General features: G+C 39.5%; 2 non-coding genes and 1 pseudogene across 2 annotated transcripts; all 3 read right to left on the bottom strand.

Annotated features, from left to right (window-relative positions):
* Nucleotides 1–6,337: 6,337 nt before the first annotated feature.
* LOC116802385 lies at nucleotides 6,338–14,787 on the bottom strand (annotated as a pseudogene).
* A 393-nt stretch (nucleotides 14,788–15,180) lies between these two features.
* On the bottom strand, nucleotides 15,181–15,359 carry LOC116802379. Its single transcript, XR_004362721.1, has one exon. It is a non-coding gene; the product is annotated as a 5.8S ribosomal RNA (ribosomal RNA).
* A 687-nt stretch (nucleotides 15,360–16,046) lies between these two features.
* On the bottom strand, nucleotides 16,047–18,040 carry LOC116802377. The gene has a single exon (XR_004362719.1). It is a non-coding gene; the product is annotated as a small subunit ribosomal RNA (ribosomal RNA).
* Between the last annotated feature and the right edge of the window lie 4,460 nt (nucleotides 18,041–22,500).

Below are 22,500 nucleotides of genomic sequence, written 5' to 3'. Positions count from 1 at the left end.
TTTATCTTTTTATATATACATATTTCATTATAAAATATCATTTTATTTCCAACATACATAATTATTGTATCCACACATGTACAATTTTTGTTTAACCAATATAAATATTAAGTTAAATCATTTGCATTTTGAAGATAAATTTAAAATTTATCTCTTTTCATATATCTCTCTGGTAATATATAACATAAAACCAAGCGCATATGATAATATTTCCACATTTAATATATAATTTTATATTTCTTTCATAAGAATCCATATTTGTATTATACCGTAACGATATAATAATCCAACTATACGGCAGGTAATAAATTAATATTTGCCTGCCTCCAAAAATTAACGATAATATATGGAAACGATTTGTTATTCTATATATAATAGAAACTTGACTTTTGTTTCAACGATATTATCTAAAAAGCGTATATTCCTATTATCCGCGGAGCCAAGTCCCGTGTTCTATAGAACTGAGAAACAAATTTGTACGGATAATAATATACTTTATTTTATGTAACCAATATAAACATAATCCGAAATAAATATTTCGAATAATGCGGGAGGTCGGCAACCACTGCCTACCTATAGTAGTTTTTGAACCCGCTGTCCTCAAAGCGGGTATTTTCAATTCCGTTTGCCACCCAACATACGGTCTATTCTCTTATATATTAAGAGATTATAGGAACATTTCATTTTTTTTCCATTATTCATATATAATATGATTATTTTTTTTTTTATACATATAATAAATATTAATTTTTATATGTTTATTATTTAATTTACTCATATAATTGCCAAATTCATATGAATACATAAGTTTTGAACAATATGAGAGGTCGGCAACCACTGCCTACCTATAGTAGTTTTTGAACCCTCTGTCGTAATTCCGGTCGTTTACACTACTATACCCTCTCACTATAATGGCTTTTCTCTATAATACTAAGAGAATATGGGAATATCTCAGCATTTTTTCCCATATACATATAATAATTAACCATTTTCATATGTATATTATTTAATTTAATCATATAATTGCCAAAATCATATGAATACATAAGTTTTGAACAATATGAGAGGTCGGCAACCACTGCCTACCTATAGTAGTTTTTGAACCCTCTGTCGTAATTCCGGTCGTTTACACTACTATACCCTCTCACTATAATGGATTTTCTCTATAATACTAAGAGAATGTGGGAATATTTCAGCATTTTTTCCCTTATACATATAATAATTAATCATTTTCATATGTATATTATTTAATTTACTCATACAATTGCCAAAATCATATGAATACATAAGTTTTGAACAATATGAGAGGTCGGCAACCACTGCCTACCTATAGTAGTTTTTGAACCCTCTGTCGTAATTCCGGTCGTTTACACTACTATACCCTCTCACTTAAATGGCTTTTCTCTATAATACTAAGAGAATATGGGAATATCTCAGCATTTTTTCCCATATACATATAATAATTAACCATTTTCATATGTATATTATTTAATTTAATCATATAATTGCCAAAATCATATGAATACATAAGTTTTGAACAATATGAGAGGTCGGCAACCACTGCCTACCTATAGTAGTTTTTGAACCCTCTGTCGTAATTCCGGTCGTTTACACTACTATACCCTCTCACTATAATGGATTTTCTCTATAATACTAAGAGAATGTGGGAATATTTCAGCATTTTTTCCCTTATACATATAATAATTAATCATTTTCATATGTATATTATTTAATTTACTCATACAATTGCCAAAATCATATGAATACATAAGTTTTGAACAATATGAGAGGTCGGCAACCACTGCCTACCTATAGTAGTTTTTGAACCCTCTGTCGTAATTCCGGTCGTTTACACTACTATACCCTCTCACTTAAATGGCTTTTCTCTATAATACTAAGAGAATATGGGAATATCTCAGCATTTTTTCCCATATACATATAATAATTAACCATTTTCATATGTATATTATTTAATTTAATCATATAATTGCCAAAATCATATGAATACATAAGTTTTGAACAATATGAGAGGTCGGCAACCACTGCCTACCTATAGTAGTTTTTGAACCCTCTGTCGTAATTCCGGTGGTTTACACTACTATACCCTCTCACTTAAATGGCTTTTCTCTATAATACTAAGAGAATATGGGAATATCTCTGCATTTTTTCCCATATACATATAATAATTAATCATTTTCGTATGTATATTATTTAATTTACTCATACAATTGCCAAAATCATATGAATACATAAGTTTTGAACAATATGAGAGGTCGGCAACCACTGCCTACCTATAGTAGTTTTTGAACCCTCTGTCGTAATTCCGGTCGTTTACACTACTATACCCTCTCACTTAAATGGCTTTTCTCTATAATACTAAGAGAATATGGGAATATCTCTGCATTTTTTCCCATATACATATAATAATTAACCATTTTCATATGTATATTATTTAATTTAATCATATAATTGCCAAAATCATATGAATACATAAGTTTTGAACAATATGAGAGGTCGGCAACCACTGCCTACCTATAGTAGTTTTTGAACCCTCTGTCGTAATTCCGGTCGTTTACACTACTATACCCTCTCACTATAATGGATTTTCTCTATAATACTAAGAGAATGTGGGAATATTTCAGCATTTTTTCCCTTATACATATAATAATTAATCATTTTCATATGTATATTATTTAATTTACTCATATAATTGCCAAATTCATATGAATACATAAGTTTTGAACAATATGAGAGGTCGGCAACCACTGCCTACCTATAGTAGTTTTTGAACCCTCTGTCGTAATTCCGGTCGTTTACACTACTATACCCTCTCACTATAATGGATTTTCTCTATAATACTAAGAGAATGTGGGAATATTTCAGCATTTTTTCCCTTATACATATAATAATTAATCATTTTCATATGTATATTATTTAATTTACTCATACAATTGCCAAAATCATATGAATACATAAGTTTTGAACAATATGAGAGGTCGGCAACCACTGCCTACCTATAGTAGTTTTTGAACCCTCTGTCGTAATTCCGGTCGTTTACACTACTATACCCTCTCACTTAAATGGCTTTTCTCTATAATACTAAGAGAATATGGGAATATCTTAGCATTTTTTCCCATATACATATAATAATTAACCATTTTCATATGTATATTTTTTAATTTACTCATATAATTGCCAAAATCATATAAATACATAAGTTTGAACAATATCAGAGGTCGGCAACGGTCTTTCCTCTATAATACTAAGATAATATGGGAATATTTCATCATTTTTTCCCTTATACATATAATAATTAATCATTTTCATATGTATATTATTTGAGCACCATCTGAAGACCCACCAGATCGATATCCTACTCGTAGCCGAAACCCACTTCTCCCCCAGATCCCACTTTAATATCAGCGGATATGACCTCATCCATGCAGACCATCCTTCTGGCAGAGCACGCGGTGGAGCAGCCATCCTCATCAGGAGCGGTATTCAATACCTAGAGCTGCCCGCGTTTCAGCAAGACTGGGCACAATGTCCTGTCATCAGGATTGTCAGCCCGCAAGGAGATTTAGACATTGGAGCGGTCTACTTTCCCCCCAGATACCGCATAACAGCATCTCACCTCAGTGAGTTCTTCGAGCATTTTGGGCCCCGCTTCATAGCAGCTGGAGATTATAACGCCAAACATTCTTGGTGGGGATCGCGCGCCAACAACCCCAAAGGGAAAACTCTGTTTGGGTACCTGCAACGCCACCGACTGGACTGCCACTCCACTGGCGAGCCCACTCACTGGCCAACGAATCCCCTCAAGACTCCAGACCTACTGGACTTTGCTGTGTCGAAAGGCATAGGGCATGCGAAGATCAGCTGCACAACAAATGCTGATCTCCTGTCAGACCACTGTGCAATAAACGTGCTAATCAACACGCCAGTCCTCAGGAAAACCCCGCTCAGAAGGCTCACTGGAAAATATACCGACGCCGCCAAGTTCGCGTCCTGGATGCTCTCCACCGTCAATCCGAACCCCATCCTCAACACACCCAGGAACATTGATGAAGCTATCGGGAATCTCACCAGGCAGATGCAAAACGCTGCGGAATTCGCAAGCCCACCGCCACCAAAGACTGCGAGAACACCTAGCAGGGACCTCCACCTCTGGTCCCCGGAAATTGCGGCACTCGTGACTGAGAAGAGGCGTCTCAGGAGAGTTTGGTTCTTGACGCGCAATCCAAGAGACAAAACAGCGCTCAATCACGCCACAAAGGAGTTGAAGGACAAGATCTCCAGCCTACGCCAGGACTCCTTCCTCAGATTCCTCGAGGAACTCTCTCCCGGGGACCCAGACCACAATCTGTGGAACGTCACCCGCCACATTAAACGACCAGCCAAAAAGGTTTCCGCAGTGCGCAAAGCAGATGGATCCTGGTGCCTTTCGGATGCTGAAAGAGCAGAAGCTTTCGCCGAACACCTTTACAACGCCTTCTCTCCGTTCGACTGCTGCACTGCCGAAGAACATGCTGAAACAGCCCGGTTTCTCAATAGCCCAAGCTCTCCCGGTCCCCCGTTGGAACCAGTCGACCCTGAGGAAGTTGCGCAGGAGATTGCTCTACTGAAGAACAACAAATCTCCAGGCCTGGATCGTATAGATGCGGCGGCCCTAAAAATGCTCCCATCCCGCTGCACACAAATGCTGGCCAGCATTTACAACAGCTGCTTCCGGCTAGGGTACTTCCCGGAGGAGTGGAAAAGAGCAGAGGTTATTGTCCTCCTCAAGCCTGGTAAGCCTGAAGCCAATCTCGCCTCCTATCGTCCGATTAGTTTGCTGGCAATCCTCTCCAAAATACTCGAAAGAGTATTTTTGCGCAGAGTATTGCCAGTACTGGATGAGGCTGGTTTGATCCCCGATCACCAGTTTGGCTTCAGGCGCTCCCACGGAACACCAGAGCAATGCCACCGGCTAGTCGAACGGATCCTCGAGGCATTCGAGCAAAAGAAATACTGCTGCGCTGTAATGCTCGACGTGAAGCAGGCATTCGACAGAGTTTGGCATCCTGGACTCCTCCATAAACTCAAATCCTACCTCCCAAGCCCCCATTTTACCCTCCTCAAATCCTACACTGAGGGAAGAGCATTCCAAGTCAGATGCGGAAGTGCAATAAGCCTACCCAGACTGATCAGAGCTGGAGTTCCGCAAGGCAGTGTGCTCGGACCAATACTGTACACCCTTTACACCGCAGACCTTCCCATAATCCCCTCCAGGAACCTAACTATAGCGACTTATGCAGATGACACGGCTTTCCTCGCCTCCTCATCCGACCCACGAGAAGCCTCCGAAACAATCCAAAGGCAAATGGACGCGCTACATCCCTGGCTCAGCAGGTGGAACATCGTAGTGAACGCGGAAAAATCTACCCAAACAACATTTGCACTAAGGAGAGGAGACTGCCCACCGGTCACGCTAAACGGAGTCATCATTCCCAACGCACCCGCACCCAAGTACCTAGGACTTACCCTGGACCGCAGGCTCACTTGGCGTCCCCACATCGTCAGCAAACGCATACAGGCCGATGCGCGTCTGAGGCAGATGCATTGGCTTATTGGGAGAGGGTCCAAGCTAAGGCAGAACCACAAAATCCTGGTGTACAAGGCAATTCTCAAGCCCATCTGGACCTACGGGATACAGCTATGGGGCACGGCAAGCCACACGAATCGCCTGCGTATACAGCGGTTCCAGAATAGGTGCTTGAGAATTGCCTGTAATGCGCATCCCTACCACGAGAATGTCGCCATACATAGGGAACTTGGAATCCCACAAGTCGCTGATGAAATCTCCAGGCTCAGCGAGAGATACCTGAAAAGGCTCGAAAACCACCCTAACCACCTCGCCACCAACCTGTTAGACAATAGCCAAACAAGCAGACGTCTCATGAGGAGACACCCTCTCGATCTTCCACAACAATAGACAACACATATAAAACCCGCCACAAATACATGTACAATAGTATCCCTTAAGCTAATGTTCCCCCGCAAAACCATTTAATTATTGTCCACTAGGACAGATTTTAAATAAATAAACGCACGCTAAAGAAAAAAAAAACTAAATTGATGACGAGGTGTTTGGCAACTTGACACAATTCATTAAAGTCTTTATATTAATTATATGATAGGGACAATATCATATGCGTCACTAAATTGATGACGAGGTGTTTGGCAACTTGACACAATCCATTAAAGTCTTTATATTAATTATATGATAGGGACAATATCATATGCGTCACTAAATTGATGACGAGGTGTTTGGCTACAGGAAAAAATCATTTATTTATCGAATCATCAAGCAAAGGATAAGCTTCAGTGGATCGCAGTATGGCAGCTGCTCAACCACTTACAACACCTTGCCTGTTACAAAAGTCGTTTACAATTGATTCTAGGCTTTGTCATTGTATTAAATAATGCTTTTATATGTAACTAGCGCGGCATCAGGTGATCGAAGATCCTCCTAATTTACTATGTTACAAATTACATTGGCATCACATCCATTGTCGTTTATAAAATAAATTATAAACTTTAAATGGTTTAGAAGCCATACAATGCAAATTGCCCCTTATTTATCATTGCAGTCCAGCACGGATACGACCTTAGAGGCGTTCAGGCATAATCCAACGGACGTAGCGTCATACCACTGTTCGCTCGAACAAGTATTGTGCCATTGGTCCGTACCTGCGGTTCCTCTCGTACTACGCAGGAATGCTGTCGCAACAACGTTTTGTCATTAGTAGGGTAAAACTAACCTGTCTCACGACGGTCTAAACCCAGCTCACGTTCCCTTGCATGGGTGAACAATCCAACGCTTGGTGAATTTTGCTTCACAATGATAGGAAGAGCCGACATCGAAGGATCAAAAAGCGACGTCGCTATGAACGCTTGGCCGCCACAAGCCAGTTATCCCTATGGTAACTTTTCTGACACCTCTTGTTAAAAACTCTTTAAACCAAAAGGATCGATAGGCCGAGCTTTTGCTGTCCCTGTGTGTACTGAACACCGAGATCAAGTCAGCATTTGCCCTTTTGCTCTATGTGTGGTTTCTGTCCGCACTGAGCTGGCCTTGGGACACCTCCGTTATTATTTGAGAGATGTACCGCCCCAGTCAAACTCCCTACCTGGCAATGTCCTTGAATTGGATCATACCTGAGTAATTGGAGTTATACCAAATTTTCAAATCAAAAATACATAAATGCATCGTTTTATTAAAGAATTTGTTTGCGATTATATAACAAACTCGTGATACTTTGATCAAGAAGCTTGCATCAAAACCCAATACCATAAGATATAATAAATATATCCGTATAATGGCTAGGAAATGATACACGTTCCATTTAATCAAGTAAGTAAGGAAACAATAAGAGTAGTGGTATTTCATTGACGATACCAAACCGAGGTCTAATATCTCCCACTTATTCTACACCTCTTATGTCTCCTTACACTGCCAGATTAGAGTCAAGCTCAAAAGGGTCTTCTTTCCCCGCTAATTATTCCAAGCCCGTTCCCTTGGCTGTGGTTTCGCTAGATAGTAGATAGGGACAGTAGGAATCTCGTTAATCCATTCATGCGCGTCACTAATTAGATGGAGTCGCGATCGAACACTCGACGAGTGCAGACGTGCCTGCGGATCGACAGCAAATTGTTAGCAAATTGTTAGCAAATTGTTCACAGTTGTAAGTCCCGTTACTTGTGCCCAGCCACTTCGCGTCGCGTGATCTTGTCGCGCGTTTTGATTGGCCCAGCCAACGTACCTAACGGTAGTTCGCACTAACACCATCGCACACCCGAGTGTGCGTGTTATCAGCGCAAAAAACCCAGTGCTCGAAGCAGCGGTATAATTGCAAAGCAGCAGCCACGTGCTGCCTGGCTCACCGGCTTACGGTGCCCAGCTTCCCCCCCCCCCCCCTCCTCACTCCTTATCAACTTTGGAGAAGATGGACTGGCAGGCCCCCCGCGCACCCACAAGCTTGGAACAACACCACGCAAAAAGGCTCTGAGAACACGCAAGAGCAGCTCTAGCAGCGAGGGAAGCACCTCGCATACAGAGCCGGGCGAGATAAAGCGAAAACCGGCAAAGAAAGCACAGGGAGAGGAGCTGGAAGATAAGCCAAGCACTAGCGCAGCTCTGCGCAAGAAGCTCGCCAACAACGCCTTCGCTTTACTCTCGACCGAAGAAGACGAGTACGACCAAGAGAGCTCTGATGACGAACCCGGACCTAAAGACGATTCCAAGCCCAAGACCCCCGAGAAACCAAAGCCCACCCCGAAGACCATCAAGCCACCTCCGATTTTTATCCCCGATGTGACCAACATCTCGGCACTCGTCAAGATGATCACGACTCTTGTAGGCCCGAAGAACAATTTTACCTACAAGACCGTGAATGGCAACAACGTACGTGTCATGATGCCGGACAAAGAGTCCTATACAGCTCTGCGTCTCCAACTTGTGGCCCAAAACAAGAGGCATCGGACTTTCCAGCCGAAAGATGAACGTGCATACAAGGTTGTCATCAAAGGACTCCACCACTCCACCGATCGTGAGGAAATCATTGAAGACCTTCGCAGACAAGGGCACGCTGTTAGAGATCTGCACAATCCCATTGGCAGAAGAACTAAAGAACCGCTGGGAATATTCTTCGCCAACCTGGAGCCTTCCAGCAACAACAAAGACGTCTACCAAGTCAAGCGGATCTGCAGGTCGGTAGTAACCATTGAACCGCCGCAGAAGTTCAACGACGTGCCTCAATGCTTCAGGTGCCAAGGATTCGGTCATACACAGCGTTACTGCTTCCTGGAATACCGATGTGTAAAGTGTGGAGGCCCTCACGAATCGAGGGCATGTGAGAAGAGGGAGGACGACAAAGCGTGCTGCTTCCACTGCCAGGCGGACCATCCTGCGTCTTTCAAGGGATGCCCTGCATACAAAAGGGCCAAAGCACTCGCTGCTCCGAAAACAAGGCCCGTCGCTAATGCTAACAAGGCGCCGCCCGTGGCATCACCAAACGTCACCTCTGGCAGGAGCTACCGAGACGCCCTCAACGGAGTGCACGCAGCACCGCAGAATCCCACAACCCCAGTCCAAACCCAAACAGAAACCCCACACTCCGGTCAGATAGAAGCGATGTTCGCTCGCATGGAAGGAATGATGGAAAGGATGATGGAGCGCATGTTCACCCAGATGACACAGCTGGTGGCCACCATTCTCAACAGCAAGTCATGCAACTAAAGCTCCACCTAGTCGTCTGGAATGCGAACGGCCTGCAGAACAGCAAGGCCATAGTCGAGCACCATCTGAAGACCCACCAGATCGATATCCTACTCGTAGCCGAAACCCACTTCTCCCCCAGATCCCACTTTAATATCAGCGGATATGACCTCATCCATGCAGACCATCCTTCTGGCAGAGCACGCGGTGGAGCAGCCATCCTCATCAGGAGCGGTATTCAATACCTAGAGCTGCCCGCGTTTCAGCAAGACTGGGCACAATGTCCTGTCATCAGGATTGTCAGCCCGCAAGGAGATTTAGACATTGGAGCGGTCTACTTTCCCCCCAGATACCGCATAACAGCATCTCACCTCAGTGAGTTCTTCGAGCATTTTGGGCCCCGCTTCATAGCAGCTGGAGATTATAACGCCAAACATTCTTGGTGGGGATCGCGCGCCAACAACCCCAAAGGGAAAACTCTGTTTGGGTACCTGCAACGCCACCGACTGGACTGCCACTCCACTGGCGAGCCCACTCACTGGCCAACGAATCCCCTCAAGACTCCAGACCTACTGGACTTTGCTGTGTCGAAAGGCATAGGGCATGCGAAGATCAGCTGCACAACAAATGCTGATCTCCTGTCAGACCACTGTGCAATAAACGTGCTAATCAACACGCCAGTCCTCAGGAAAACCCCGCTCAGAAGGCTCACTGGAAAATATACCGACGCCGCCAAGTTCGCGTCCTGGATGCTCTCCACCGTCAATCCGAACCCCATCCTCAACACACCCAGGAACATTGATGAAGCTATCGGGAATCTCACCAGGCAGATGCAAAACGCTGCGGAATTCGCAAGCCCACCGCCACCAAAGACTGCGAGAACACCTAGCAGGGACCTCCACCTCTGGTCCCCGGAAATTGCGGCACTCGTGACTGAGAAGAGGCGTCTCAGGAGAGTTTGGTTCTTGACGCGCAATCCAAGAGACAAAACAGCGCTCAATCACGCCACAAAGGAGTTGAAGGACAAGATCTCCAGCCTACGCCAGGACTCCTTCCTCAGATTCCTCGAGGAACTCTCTCCCGGGGACCCAGACCACAATCTGTGGAACGTCACCCGCCACATTAAACGACCAGCCAAAAAGGTTTCCGCAGTGCGCAAAGCAGATGGATCCTGGTGCCTTTCGGATGCTGAAAGAGCAGAAGCTTTCGCCGAACACCTTTACAACGCCTTCTCTCCGTTCGACTGCTGCACTGCCGAAGAACATGCTGAAACAGCCCGGTTTCTCAATAGCCCAAGCTCTCCCGGTCCCCCGTTGGAACCAGTCGACCCTGAGGAAGTTGCGCAGGAGATTGCTCTACTGAAGAACAACAAATCTCCAGGCCTGGATCGTATAGATGCGGCGGCCCTAAAAATGCTCCCATCCCGCTGCACACAAATGCTGGCCAGCATTTACAACAGCTGCTTCCGGCTAGGGTACTTCCCGGAAGAGTGGAAAAGAGCAGAGGTTATTGTCCTCCTCAAGCCTGGTAAGCCTGAAGCCAATCTCGCCTCCTATCGTCCGATTAGTTTGCTGGCAATCCTCTCCAAAATACTCGAAAGAGTATTTTTGCGCAGAGTATTGCCAGTACTGGATGAGGCTGGTTTGATCCCCGATCACCAGTTTGGCTTCAGGCGCTCCCACGGAACACCAGAGCAATGCCACCGGCTAGTCGAACGGATCCTCGAGGCATTCGAGCAAAAGAAATACTGCTGCGCTGTAATGCTCGACGTGAAGCAGGCATTCGACAGAGTTTGGCATCCTGGACTCCTCCATAAACTCAAATCCTACCTCCCAAGCCCCCATTTTACCCTCCTCAAATCCTACACTGAGGGAAGAGCATTCCAAGTCAGATGCGGAAGTGCAATAAGCCTACCCAGACTGATCAGAGCTGGAGTTCCGCAAGGCAGTGTGCTCGGACCAATACTGTACACCCTTTACACCGCAGACCTTCCCATAATCCCCTCCAGGAACCTAACTATAGCGACTTATGCAGATGACACGGCTTTCCTCGCCTCCTCATCCGACCCACGAGAAGCCTCCGAAACAATCCAAAGGCAAATGGACGCGCTACATCCCTGGCTCAGCAGGTGGAACATCGTAGTGAACGCGGAAAAATCTACCCAAACAACATTTGCACTAAGGAGAGGAGACTGCCCACCGGTCACGCTAAACGGAGTCATCATTCCCAACGCACCCGCACCCAAGTACCTAGGACTTACCCTGGACCGCAGGCTCACTTGGCGTCCCCACATCGTCAGCAAACGCATACAGGCCGATGCGCGTCTGAGGCAGATGCATTGGCTTATTGGGAGAGGGTCCAAGCTAAGGCAGAACCACAAAATCCTGGTGTACAAGGCAATTCTCAAGCCCATCTGGACCTACGGGATACAGCTATGGGGCACGGCAAGCCACACGAATCGCCTGCGTATACAGCGGTTCCAGAATAGGTGCTTGAGAATTGCCTGTAATGCGCATCCCTACCACGAGAATGTCGCCATACATAGGGAACTTGGAATCCCACAAGTCGCTGATGAAATCTCCAGGCTCAGCGAGAGATACCTGAAAAGGCTCGAAAACCACCCTAACCACCTCGCCACCAACCTGTTAGACAATAGCCAAACAAGCAGACGTCTCATGAGGAGACACCCTCTCGATCTTCCACAACAATAGACAACACATATAAAACCCGCCACAAATACATGTACAATAGTATCCCTTAAGCTAATGTTCCCCCGCAAAACCATTTAATTATTGTCCACTAGGACAGATTTTAAATAAATAAACGCACGCTAAAGAAAAAAAAAAAAAAAAAAAAACTAATTAGATGACGAGGCATTTGGCTACCTTAAGAGAGTCATAGTTACTCCCGCCGTTGACCCGCGCTTACTTGAATTTCTTCACTTTGACATTCAGAGCACTGGGCAGAAATCACATTGTGTCAACACCCGCTAGGGCCATCACAATGCTTTGTTTTAATTAGACAGTCGGATTCCCCAAGTCCGTGCCAGTTCTGAATTGATTGTTAATTGATAATCGTTATAATTGATAAGAACTAATTGGTTTAACCCAAATAGTATTCTTAAAAATTTTAGCAAGAAAGTTCCACAATTGGCTACGTAACTAAACTATCCGGGGAACAAGTAACTAACATAAATGCTAGAAACTCTATTTACCCAGAACGAGCACATAAACCATGTTATTGTTTCCCAATCAAGCCCGACTATCTCAATCTTCAGAGCCAATCCTTATCCCGAAGTTACGGATCTAATTTGCCGACTTCCCTTACCTACATTATTCTATCGACTAGAGACTCTTCACCTTGGAGACCAGCTGCGGATATTGGTACGGCCTGTTGAGAAGTTTGCGTGTCCCCACCATAAATTTTCAAGGTCCGAGGAGAAAATATCGACACAACAGTATATGTCATGCTCTTCTAGCCCATCTACCATATCTCTCTGCGAAAGACTTCCATGGTAGTACGGCTATAAAACAGAAAAGAAAACTCTTCCGATATCTCTCGACGGCTTCTTTATGGTCGTTCCTGTTGCCAGGATGAGCACGAGGCCCATATTTAATAACAAACGGATACTCAACAGGTTACGGAATTGGAACCGTATTCCCTTTCGTTCAAAATTATTCAAGTGTATTATATTCGCTTTGTTTATATAGTTAGGCATTTTTGTTTTACTTGAAAATTTTCGGCTTTCGCCTTGAACTTAGGACCGACTAACTCGTGATCAACCACTGTTCACACGAAACCCTTCTCCACTTCAGTCCTCCAAGGTCTCATTCGATTATTTGCTACTACCACCAAGATCTGTACCAATGGCAGCTCCATGCAGGCTTACGCCAAACACTTCTACGCATACCATTGTACCTTCCTACTCACTAAAGTTTCAAAATTTATATCACAAGTAATATAAATCATCTACTTTAGCGGTAATGTATAGGTATACAACTTAAGCGCCATCCATTTTAAGGGCTAGTTGCTTCGGCAGGTGAGTTGTTACACACTCCTTAGCGGATTTCGACTTCCATGATCACCGTCCTGCTGTTTTAAGCAACCAACGCCTTTCATGGTATCTGCATGAGTTGTTAATTTGGGCACCGTAACATTACGTTTGGTTCATCCCACAGCGCCAGTTCTGCTTACCAAAAGTGGCCCACTGGGCACATTATATCATAACCTTGAACTTCATATCAAGAAAGTTAAGGTTCTTACCCATTTAAAGTTTGAGAATAGGTTAAGATCGTTTCGACCCTAAGGCCTCTAATCATTCGCTTTACCAGATAAGATTATTTTATATAATATTAAAATGCACCAGCTATCCTGAGGGAAACTTCGGAAGGAACCAGCTACTAGATGGTTCGATTGGTCTTTCGCCCCTATACTCAATTCTGACAATCGATTTGCACGTCAGAACTGTTTCGGTCTTCCATCAGGGTTTCCCCTGACTTCAACCTGATCAAGTATAGTTCACCATCTTTCGGGTCACAGCATATATGCTCAAGGTACGTTCCAGTTAGAGGCATAAATAATATAAATATACATTATACATAACTATATAGAACGCCCCGGGATTGTGTTAATTAGCTATAAATAGCTAAAAAACTAATCCCATTATTAGTCAAGTTAATTACGCTATTAGGTTTACATCCCAATAACTTGCACATATGTTAGACTCCTTGGTCCGTGTTTCAAGACGGGTCCCGAAGGTATCCTGAATCTTTCGCATTGTTAATCATACAAGAGCATATAATAAACACAAAAATCAATGATAATTATGCCATTATATAATTCCGAAAAATTAACGCTCTGTAATAATATAAATCTATCAGCACTTTATCAAATTAATAACATTTATTCTGTGTTAAAATGCAAGCAATTTAATTGGAATAAACTATAAGTTATATTTTATGATAAATTTGGGATATGCTAATAGATTACAATGTCCTTATATGGAAAAAATTCACATTATTCTTAATAATATTATTTAAATATTACAATTTTAATGATGAATTTTCCATAACGGATATTCAGGTTCATCGGGCTTAACCTCTAAGCAGTTTCACGTACTGTTTAACTCTCTATTCAGAGTTCTTTTCAACTTTCCCTCACGGTACTTGTTTACTATCGGTCTCATGGTTATATTTAGTTTTAGATGGAGTTTACCACCCACTTAGTGCTGCACTATCAAGCAACACGACTCTTTGGAAACATCATCTAGCAATCATTAACGTTATACGGGCCTGGCACCCTCTATGGGTAAATGGCCTCATTTAAGAAGGACTTAAATCATTAATTTCTCATACTAGAATATTGACGCTCCATACACTGCATCTCACATTTGCCATATAGACAAAGTGACTTAGTGCTGAACTGTTTTCTTTTCGCTCGCCGCTACTAAGAAAATCCTTGTTAGTTTCTTTTCCTCCCCTAATTAATATGCTTAAATTCAGGGGGTAGTCCCATATGAGTTGAGGTTGTATATATAACTATATTTTGCCATAAATTCTTTATATATAAATGATAAAACAATCAATTAAATTCGTTATAAATAGTTCCAATAGTTCTTGTAAGCAAAGTCATTTTTATCCATTTAACGAACCAACGAAGAATAATAACAAAACCAAGATTTTTCTTTTTCCGAATCATTAATAAGAGACAATTCTAGATGAAAAATATTTCAATTTTTTATGCTAGACATTTCTCAGTATTATTTGATTGAAAAAGAAAATATTTCTCTTCGTTTTTCACATTCAAATGTGAGATAATGTTTTCATTTCTTTTTTAATATTATGAATAAAATCATTATTTAATCCAATAATATACCATATGCTTATAAAAAATTTATAAACAACTTAATTAGCATAGTCTTACAACCCTCAACCATATGTAGTCCAAGCAGCACTATAAAATTAATTAAAGTACATAACAGCATGGACTGCGATATGCGTTCAAAATGTCGATGTTCATGTGTCCTGCAGTTCACACGATGACGCACAGTTTGCTGCGTTCTTCATCGACCCATGAGCCGAGTGATCCACCGCTTAGAGTTTTATAATTCAATTTTATATAATGTCAATATTGTTTTTATTGAAAGAAATTAAAAATACACCATTTTACTGGCATATATCAATTCCTTCAATAAATTTATTTTTATACCTAAAATAAATGTTGCGAAATGTCTTAGTTTCATATAAGCATTATGTATCATAATAATCTGGTTATGGTTTGCTATTTTGGGTGACACATACTGCAAAATTTATATAAAACATTAACCTGATGGATGACAGGTACAAACATTGTATATTTTAGGTTGTTGCATTAGCCAACGTATGCTCATAACATAGATGAACAATACATATTCGCAACGCGTGTATATTATGGTCCATATACACACACACTTATTTTGATTACCACACATTCAAAATTATTTTTATTTTAATTCGACTTCTACTTTCGAATTTAGTTTAGTTTCTTCGATTTCCATTTTCGAGAATTTGTTTTTATAGGAAACGCCGTTGTTGTAGTAAGTACTGCCACAAATACGCACAGCAACATTAATAATGTTAAAGTCTTTTTATGAGGTTGCCAAGCCCCACATATAAAATAAAAGCCATCTTCATTTTATTTTGACTTTAACTTTTGATTCCGTGGAATCATTTTGTAATATTTTTATTTTGGTAAATTGTATTTATTTGTATTATAACAAATATTTATTAACGATAAGGATATTATACAATAATGATCCTTCCGCAGGTTCACCTACGGAAACCTTGTTACGACTTTTACTTCCTCTAAATAATCAAGTTCGGTCAACTTTTGCGAAAAAACCGTAACACGCAAGGCGTCACAGTGATCACGTCCGGAGACCTCACTAAATAATTCAATCGGTAGTAGCGACGGGCGGTGTGTACAAAGGGCAGGGACGTAATCAATGCGAGTTAATGACTCACACTTACTGGGAATTCCAAGTTCATGTGAACAGTTTCAGTTCACAATCCCAAGCATGAAAGTGGTTCAGCGGTTTACCCGGACCTCTCGGTCTAGGAAATACACGTTGATACTTTCATTGTAGCGCGCGTGCAGCCCAGGACATCTAAGGGCATCACAGACCTGTTATTGCTCAATCTCATTATTGCTAGACGCAATTTGTCCATTTAAGAAGCTAGTGTCCTTATAATGGGACAAACCAACAGGTACGGCTCCACTTACATAAACACATTCAAACACAATAAACATTTTACTGCCACCATGAATGAAGGCTACATAAGCTTCAGCACCATAATCCTGAAGATATCTATTTAATATATTTGAGTCTCGTTCGTTATCGGAATTAACCAGACAAATCACTCCACGAACTAAGAACGGCCATGCACCACCACCCATAGATTCGAGAAAGAGCTATCAATCTGTCTTACACACTTATGTTCGGACCTGGTAAGTTTTCCCGTGTTGAGTCAAATTAAGCCGCAGGCTCCACTCCTGGTGGTGCCCTTCCGTCAATTCCTTTAAGTTTCAGCTTTGCAACCATACTTCCCCCGGAGCCCAAAAGCTTTGGTTTCCCGGGAAGCGACTGAGAGAGCCATAAAAGTAGCTACACCCAATTGCTAGCTGGCATCGTTTATGGTTAGAACTAGGGCGGTATCTGATCGCCTTCGAACCTCTAACTTTCGTTCTTGATTAATGAAAACATCTTTGGCAAATGCTTTCGCTTAAGTTAGTCTTACGACGGTCCAAGAATTTCACCTCTCGCGTCGTAATACTAATGCCCCCAAACTGCTTCTATTAATCATTACCTCTTGATCTGAAAACCAATGAAAGCAGAACAGAGGTCTTATTTCATTATCCCATGCACAGAATATTCAGGCATTTGAAGCCTGCTTTAAGCACTCTAATTTGTTCAAAGTAATAGTACCGGCCCACAATAACACTCGTTTAAGAGCACTAGTGCAGGTTTTTAAATAGGAGGAACATATGAAAAAATACAAGTATTTAATCACATATAAGAACTCCACCGGTAATACGCTTACATACATAAAGGTATAGTACTAACCACAATTGTAAGTTGTACTACCCGTATGAAGCACAAGTTCAACTACGAACGTTTTAACCGCAACAACTTTAATATACGCTATTGGAGCTGGAATTACCGCGGCTGCTGGCACCAGACTTGCCCTCCAATTGGTCCTTGTTAAAGGATTTAAAGTGTACTCATTCCAATTACAGGGCCTCGGATATGAGTCCTGTATTGTTATTTTTCGTCACTACCTCCCCGAGCTGGGAGTGGGTAATTTACGCGCCTGCTGCCTTCCTTAGATGTGGTAGCCGTTTCTCAGGCTCCCTCTCCGGAATCGAACCCTGATTCCCCGTTACCCGTTGCAACCATGGTAGTCCTAGATACTACCATCAAAAGTTGATAGGGCAGACATTTGAAAGATCTGTCGTCGGTACAAGACCATACGATCTGCATGTTATCTAGAGTTCAACCAATATAACGATCTTGCGATCGCTTGGTTTTAGCCTAATAAAAGCACATGTCCATAAGGTTCATGTTTTAATTGCATGTATTAGCTCTAGAATTACCACAGTTATCCAAGTAACTGTTAACGATCTAAGGAACCATAACTGATATAATGAGCCTTTTGCGGTTTCACTTTTAATTCGTGTGTACTTAGACATGCATGGCTTAATCTTTGAGACAAGCATATAACTACTGGCAGGATCAACCAGAATAATGTTTTTCCTTCATATTCCATTCATATTTTTTGAATCGAAATAAGCAATATAATAGATATATAGATTTTTCACTTTATATAATTCCATGATTTTTATTATATTGAATAAAATTCAATATTTCGCCTTTGGGTAAAATTTTAAATATATAAATATAAGTAAAAAATCTATTCGATTACGGCCATTTTTATATAGCATTCGTAATCCATATTTTCATTTTTAATTTATACTTGTTTTACCAATATAACAAGAATTTCATATAATTATTGTAATATATATGTTTCTATAATTTTATCTTTTTATATATACATATTTCATTATAAAATATCATTTTATTTCCAACATACATAATTATTGTATCCACACATGTACAATTTTTGTTTAACCAATATAAATATTAAGTTAAATCATTTGCATTTTGAAGATAAATTTAAAATTTATCTCTTTTCATATATCTCTCTGGTAATATATAACATAAAACCAAGCGCATATGATAATATTTCCACATTTAATATATAATTTTATATTTCTTTCATAAGAATCCATATTTGTATTATACCGTAACGATATAATAATCCAACTATACGGCAGGTAATAAATTAATATTTGCCTGCCTCCAAAAATTAACGATAATATATGGAAACGATTTGTTATTCTATATATAATAGAAACTTGACTTTTGTTTCAACGATATTATCTAAAAAGCGTATATTCCTATTATCCGCGGAGCCAAGTCCCGTGTTCTATAGAACTGAGAAACAAATTTGTACGGATAATAATATACTTTATTTTATGTAACCAATATAAACATAATCCGAAATAAATATTTCGAATAATGCGGGAGGTCGGCAACCACTGCCTACCTATAGTAGTTTTTGAACCCGCTGTCCTCAAAGCGGGTATTTTCAATTCCGTTTGCCACCCAACATACGGTCTATTCTCTTATATATTAAGAGATTATAGGAACATTTCATTTTTTTTCCATTATTCATATATAATATGATTATTTTTTTTTTATACATATAATAAATATTAATTTTTATATGTTTATTATTTAATTTACTCATATAATTGCCAAATTCATATGAATACATAAGTTTTGAACAATATGAGAGGTCGGCAACCACTGCCTACCTATAGTAGTTTTTGAACCCTCTGTCGTAATTCCGGTCGTTTACACTACTATACCCTCTCACTATAATGGCTTTTCTCTATAATACTAAGAGAATATGGGAATATCTCAGCATTTTTTCCCATATACATATAATAATTAACCATTTTCATATGTATATTATTTAATTTAATCATATAATTGCCAAAATCATATGAATACATAAGTTTTGAACAATATGAGAGGTCGGCAACCACTGCCTACCTATAGTAGTTTTTGAACCCTCTGTCGTAATTCCGGTCGTTTACACTACTATACCCTCTCACTATAATGGATTTTCTCTATAATACTAAGAGAATGTGGGAATATTTCAGCATTTTTTCCCTTATACATATAATAATTAATCATTTTCATATGTATATTATTTAATTTACTCATACAATTGCCAAAATCATATGAATACATAAGTTTTGAACAATATGAGAGGTCGGCAACCACTGCCTACCTATAGTAGTTTTTGAACCCTCTGTCGTAATTCCGGTCGTTTACACTACTATACCCTCTCACTTAAATGGCTTTTCTCTATAATACTAAGAGAATATGGGAATATCTCAGCATTTTTTCCCATATACATATAATAATTAACCATTTTCATATGTATATTATTTAATTTAATCATATAATTGCCAAATCATATGAATACATAAGTTTTGAACAATATGAGAGGTCGGCAACCACTGCCTACCTATAGTAGTTTTGAACCCTCTGTCGTAATTCCGGTCGTTTACACTACTATACCCTCTCACTATAATGGATTTTCTCTATAATACTAAGAGAATGTGGGAATATTTCAGCATTTTTTCCCTTATACATATAATAATTAATCATTTTCATATGTATATTATTTAATTTACTCATACAATTGCCAAAATCATATGAATACATAAGTTTTGAACAATATGAGAGGTCGGCAACCACTGCCTACCTATAGTAGTTTTTGAACCCTCTGTCGTAATTCCGGTGTTTACACTACTATACCCTCTCACTTAAATGGCTTTCTCTATAATACTAAGAGAATATGGGAATATCTCTGCATTTTTTCCCATATACATATAATAATTAATCATTTTCGTATGTATATTATTTAATTTACTCATACAATTGGCCAAAATCATATGAATACATAAGTTTTGAACAATATGAGAGGTCGGCAACCACTGCCTACCTATAGTAGTTTTTGAACCCTCTGTCGTAATTCCGGTCGTTTACACTACTATACCCTCTCACTTAAATGGCTTTTCTCTATAATACTAAGAGAATATGGGAATATCTCTGCATTTTTTCCATATACATATAATAATTAACCATTTTCATATGTATATTATTTAATTTAATCATATAATTGCCAAATCATATGAATACATAAGTTTTGAACAATATGAGAGGTCGGCAACCACTGCCTACCTATAGTAGTTTTTGAACCCTCTGTCGTAATTCCGGTCGTTTACACTACTATACCCTCTCACTATAATGGATTTTCTCTATAATACTAAGAGAATGTGGGAATATTTCAGCATTTTTTCCCTTATACATATAATAATTAATCATTTTCATATGTATATTATTTAATTTACTCATATAATTGCCAAATTCATATGAATACATAAGTTTTGAACAATATGAGAGGTCGGCAACCACTGCCTACCTATAGTAGTTTTTGAACCCTCTGTCGTAATTCCGGTCGTTTACACTACTAACCTCTACTATAATGGATTTTCTCTATAATACTAAGAGAATGTGGGAATATCTTAGCATTTTTTCCCTTATACATATAATAATTAATCATTTTCATATGTATATTATTTAATTTACTCATACAATTGCCAAAATCATATAAATACATAAGTTTGAACAATATCAGAGGTCGGCAACGGTCTTTCCTCTATAATACTAAGATAATATGGGAATATTTCATCATTTTTCCTTATACATATAATAATTAATCAATTTCATATGTATATTATTTAATTTACTCGTATAATTTCAAAATCCTATGAACACATAAGAGAATACAATATGAGAGGTCGGCGCAACCATAATATAGTAGTTGATGACGAGTGTTGCAACTTGACACAATCCATAAGTCTAATAATATATGAGACAATATCATATGTCACTAAATTGATGACGAGCTGTTTGGCAACTTGATACAATCTTAAAGTCTTTATATAAAAATTATATGATAGGGACAATATCATATGCGTCACTAAATTGATGACGAGGTTTGGCAACTTGACACATTCATTAAAGTCTTTATATTAATTATATGAAGGGACAATATCATATGCGTCACTAAATTGATGACGAGGTGTTTGGCAACTTGTAACAATTCTTAAATTTTATATCAAATTATATATAAGGACAATATCATATGCGTCACTAAATTGATGACGAGGTGTTTGGCAACTTGACACAATCATTAAAGTCTTTATATTAATTATATGAAGGACAATATCATATGCGTCACTAAATTGATGACGAGGTGTTTGGCAACTTGATACAATTCTTTAAAGTCTTTATATTAAAATTATATGATAGGACAATATCATATGCGTCACTAAATTGATGACGAGGTGTTGGCAACTTGACACAATTCATTAAAGTCTGTATATTAATTATATGATAGGGACAATATCATATGCGTCACTAAATTGATGACGAGGTGTTTGCAACTTGATACCAATTCTTTAAAGTCTTTATATTCAAAATATATATAGGACAATATCAATGCTCACTAAATTGATGACGAGGTGTTTGGCAACTTGACACAATCATTAAAGTCTTTATATTAATATATGATAGGACAATATCATATGCGTCACTAAATTGATGACGAGTGTTTGCAACTTGATACAATTCTTTAAAGTCTTTATATCAAAAATTATATATAGGACAATATCATATGCGTCACTAAATTGATGACGAGGTGTTTGGCAACTTGACACAATCATTAAAGTCTTTATATTAATTATATGATAGGACAATATCATATGCGTCACTAAATTGATGACGAGGTGTTTGGCAACTTGATACAATTCTTAAAGTCTTTATATCAAAAATTATATGATAAGGACAACTATCATATGCGTCACTAAATTGATGACGAGGTGTTGGCAACTTGACACAATTCATTAAAGTCTTTATATAATTATATGATAGGACAATATCATATGCGTCACTAAATTGATGACGAGGATTGTTTGGCAACTTGGATACAATCCTATTAAAGTCTTTATATCAAAAATTAGTATGAAAGGACCAATATCATATGCGTCACTAAATTGATGAC

Source organism: Drosophila sechellia, chromosome X, assembly GCF_004382195.2.
Source record: "Drosophila sechellia strain sech25 chromosome X, ASM438219v1, whole genome shotgun sequence".
Taxonomy (NCBI): Eukaryota; Metazoa; Arthropoda; class Insecta; order Diptera; family Drosophilidae; genus Drosophila; species Drosophila sechellia.
The sequence above is the reverse complement of the archived record's forward strand: the minus strand, read 5'-3'. Positions and strand labels throughout refer to the sequence as shown.